Source organism: Strix uralensis, chromosome 7 (assembly GCF_047716275.1).
Source record: "Strix uralensis isolate ZFMK-TIS-50842 chromosome 7, bStrUra1, whole genome shotgun sequence".
NCBI lineage: Eukaryota > Metazoa > Chordata > Aves > Strigiformes > Strigidae > Strix > Strix uralensis.
In genome coordinates, this window is record NC_133978.1 from 32996849 (window position 1) to 33001417 (window position 4569).

Below are 4569 nucleotides of genomic sequence, written 5' to 3' on the forward strand. Positions count from 1 at the left end.
CCAAAGGTGTGGGAATTTCCCACTAAGATGCTGTTGTATCACTGATTTTATCTTCTGCTGATACTGAACTGATGTCCCTGATGTGGGGAGGTTTCTTATAAACTGATGTTCCTGGTGTGGGGAGGTTTCTCCTCTTCTTGCAAAGAGGAAGAGGAGACATATTGGGACTCTCTATGCCTGTGATGGTTCTTATCAGGGATTATAAAGTGTTGGTGGAACTGAGGCAGGGTTGAGGCATCCTTAGGTGGTACCCTGACAGCAGCAGTGACTTGCAGATCAGTGCCACTTCTGCCTACTTTCCCAAGGGGAAAACCCATTCCTCATGGGGTGACTGGGGGAGAGATCCCCAGTCCTGCGCTTGTGACCCACACCCACCTCCGCTCTCCTGTGATGCTCAGTGAGAAGGTTCATGTGACTCCACACAAGCATGTGCTAAGGTCACTACTAACACTGCTAGTCATTGCCTACAGAAAGGGGTGATCTTCTTTCTCCCCTGTCCCTTCTGTTAGGATTATACATGATCAGCATGGGCCAAGTTTTCGCTCAGAGGGAGTCAGCAGAGTTTTCACCTCAGGATGCAGGAACTGAGATTTTGGGTTAAGGTCATGACCAAAACCCTGCCAGTGCCTTCACCATGTTCATCTCTGTCAGAAGCACAGAACCGCATGACTGGTTTGCTCCCAGAGACAGACCCTCAAGGGAGCTGCTGGTGAGTGTGGGGTCACAGCAGAGATGCAGACTGGGTTGGACGTTAGGGCCTGGCAGCACCCATCTCTGTTGCAGCAGGAGCTGCTGAGCAGAACTTGTGAAGGGGTCAAACAACAGGCTTAAGGACCATTGTCAGGGTCCACAGCTTAAAGGTCTGGGCTGGTGCAGGTCAGAAATGAGGAATCAGCACTGTTGGTCCTTCTGTTTTCAAAAGCCCTGAGCTTTTGTTAAAAATAAATTTATTTGGTTTTTGAAGAGGGTGGAGGAGAGCAGGAGCAGGTGAACTTCTAACAGGACCATCCAACAAGCCTGGCCAGACAGCTCTGATGCATCCATTAATAATACTGCGCACACACAATTCTCAATCCTGTATTTTGTGAATCATAAAATGGGGTAGGTTTCATGGAGATACTAGGATACCTCCTTCTCATACCTCAACATTTTACCTCTAGTGTTGAGTCTGAAGTGGATGTGGCTAGAGAGAGGAGTTACTTCTCTGCTTTGTGAATAAAATCCCAAAGGACCAAGGGCTAAGAGATGCTGAGCACCCATTTCAATAGGTCTTCCCAGTGCAGACCAGGCAAACTTGCAAGTCATATAATTCAAATGTCCACTGTTTACCCAGCGGTGGGAAGCACAGAGGGACTTTGTGGCCGCAGCCCATTCCTGTGGCTGTGAGTTGAAGTGCAGATGCACCGTTGCTCTGCCAGTCCCCACAGAGCTCCCTTCCCACAGATCAAGACAGTGAGAGAGAGTTTCTTTATTTGCCCAGATTGGAGTGAAGCCTGTGTTGCCATGACCTTGCTTTTCTGTGACTCTTATTCTAGTGAGCCCTATCTTGTTGCTCACTGACATTTCCTTGAATGCAACTGTTATTTACAGAATGAGAGGTGAATGCTCAGAAATGTTTGTGGAAGCCAGCGGCAAAGGCCAGGTTAATGGTTACTTGTGTGCTAACACAGACTCTGACCCATGCGGTGCAGCCAGAGCGGTGGAGAGTGTTGCTATCATCTGCTCACACAGCACAGGATGGCACAACACAGAGACTACCTAGAGCAGTGCTGTCTCCCCACTCTGCCTCATCTCTCATTAGCAGCAGCTTCTACAGCAAGAGACGTTTCTTTCAAAACTTAAAAAGTGAGCGTGAATGCTGTTCAAAAGCCTGCTTGTTAGAAGACTAGAAACGAGTGGCAGCCTGAGCTGGAGAGATACAGAAGACTTAAAATACATATATATGAATCATATATGCCAGCCTATAAGCCAGGGTGCATAGAAACTGACCTATCTGTTTCATCACCACAGAGTAAACAAACTGCATAATTTGCTCCATCCCATGAGTACTTGTCCTCTCTCTGCTGTCTGTCCTGATGTCATACACTGCAGCTGCATTTGGCAGCTTCGCTCCCTCGCTCTTCCCTCTATTCTGTCTCTTTCAGCCAGCACAACAGGACACCCACTCTTCTGCCCTCACTGTTTCTTCACCAAAAATATGGCCCAGTTCATTTGGGCATAGGAATGAGTCCTGATGAGTTGGGCAGAGGCAGTGTAGGTGGAAAACACAGGACTGCCTTGTGAGAGTGCAGCCAAAAGAGTCCCAGTTTTACTGTATGTCTGTCTTAGATACAGAGATCTAAGTGGCTGGATGCTTCTCTGAAAAGGAAGAGTTCCTGCTATTGGTGGGGAAAAATGAAGCCATGTCTGAGTAGAGAGATGAATGTAAAGGTCTACCTCTCAAAAACTGCATGTGAATGGAGCACTCAGACCTGGGCTAATGTGTGTTCAAGTGCTCAGCTTTGAGTCCAGACTCAATGTCATCCCATATTAACAGTCTTGTCTGAGGATGTATCTGCTCCAGCTTGAAGAAAGTCTTCAAGGGTAAACATGTTTTTACATTTACTAGCTAAATTGCACAAAAAGTTAATGATCTCCAAGCTGAAGATCTACATTTAGTTTGTCCTTGAGGTATGCAATCTCCATCAGTAAATGTGTGTTCTTCACTTTCAGAGAAAACAATTAATCTACATGAAGCTGATGCATAAAATAAGCTAAGAAAGCACCCTCCTGTGAGTACAGCAGCCTGCTAGAAGTCTCGACTAAGCAGCACTAGAAATCTATTACTTCATGGAGACTGGAAAAGATTTGCTTAATATTTTTAGCCCAGTTGACAGTTTTGCTAACCTCTCTCCTTTCTGAACATTTTTCATGTAAATATTTTTCAATAGTAAGTATATGGAAACAGTGTGATGAAGGAGCAGGGAAATTTAAGAGGAGCACATGAGACTGGCAATGCTGGAACTGAGACCTATCATAAAATACAAACTCTGCAGCCTGATATCCTTCTGCTCTCTAGCAGGTTTCCACACTGAAAGACTTCAAAGTTCCCCTGTGTACAAATAAATTTGATATCCGCTGGTCTGCACACACATACTTCATACATAATGACAACACAGAGTCCATCTCAATGCATTTAGCTAGGAACCCTCCCCCCCTAAACATGCCTATGAGTGGGTGCACGTGGTGGAGACACGCACCCCATGGTGCCTCTGAGCATCAGCCCCAAGGTCCTTTTTGCGGTTGAACTCTGAAGGGTGAAGGTACCACTCAGCACAGCTGACGTTTTGTTTCTTTATTTGTTCTTGACCACTGATTTCAGGCATTCACTGAGGGATAACCATCCTTCTTCTCACACATCCCAGAAGCTGATGGGCAGTTATTTTATCAGCCTTTTTCTCATTGTTCCAAAAGACATGTTTTCCTATAATTTTCCAGATAAAGGTGAAACCATGACCACTGAGAATTACAGATTATAGAAATGCCAGCCTGCAAGAACACTCTCACCTGCATGCCCTGAATCCTATGCAAAGTATTTCCTAAACCTAAAGAGCAGGAAGAATAGTAAAGACTCACTCTAATGGAAATTTTGAATACGTGCTAAACCACCAGGTGTTAAGGGAGCTTTAGGTGATGGGATCGGGGAAAAGCACAATTTGTGGGGAAATTATGTCTTAACAGGAAAAATCATCCATGACCCTTCCTTTGCACTGAGGTCTGGCATTGCAGGGAGATTGGCACTGCAAGGGGCTGTGCCAGGAGGCTGAGGTGTCTCCGACATGCAAGGTGTCTCTGACCCAACTAGAGGAGATTCTGGCAGTGCTAGGGAAGGGGACAGGTTGTCAAAAACTGCAAATTTGTGTGATATTTGCTGATTTCTGACAGACTGGGTTGTTGGATGATTCAGATGTGAGTAAATCTCTGTCTCCTCCCTGCTGTAACTTCAAATTACCTTCACTTCTCCTCTCTCCCTTCCTGTGCTGCTCATTTGGATGGAGGTTAGGTGACCTGGCATCCTTTATTCATGAAAGAAGCCCTGTAATATATGTACGTTTGTTCTATGTTCATGGGGTTAATATAGTTTTGGCAAAGTGTGCAGAGAAGCAGCCCTGAAGACAGAAATTCTCCATTTTCCTTCCCAGAAACAGACTGTGTTGTTCATGCTGAAGAGTCACTGTCCCGCAGGCTTGCCTCCTGCCTCGCCTCAAACAGCACGGGGTATTTCAACTGCTGGTATGGTCCTTGGACTTGCTGAGACCAGCATAATGGTGCCAGCCCAGTGGTAGACTTTACAGCTTCCCTTACCTCCTCCTAGCTATAAATTTGGTTGGGAGAACCAAATTTATCTCTTGGCAACCGCAAAGAATCACAAGTTGGTGGCTCATGTCCTCCCCTTCTCTCAGCCCAGATGTAACTCATGGGCAGAGGACTTGCTGGCTCCAGTACAAAATAAAAAGGTCGTTCAAAAACTGGTTAGCTATCCCTCTTATAGTGGGAACTGTCCCCTGTTTAATTGTGAAATTTAACACC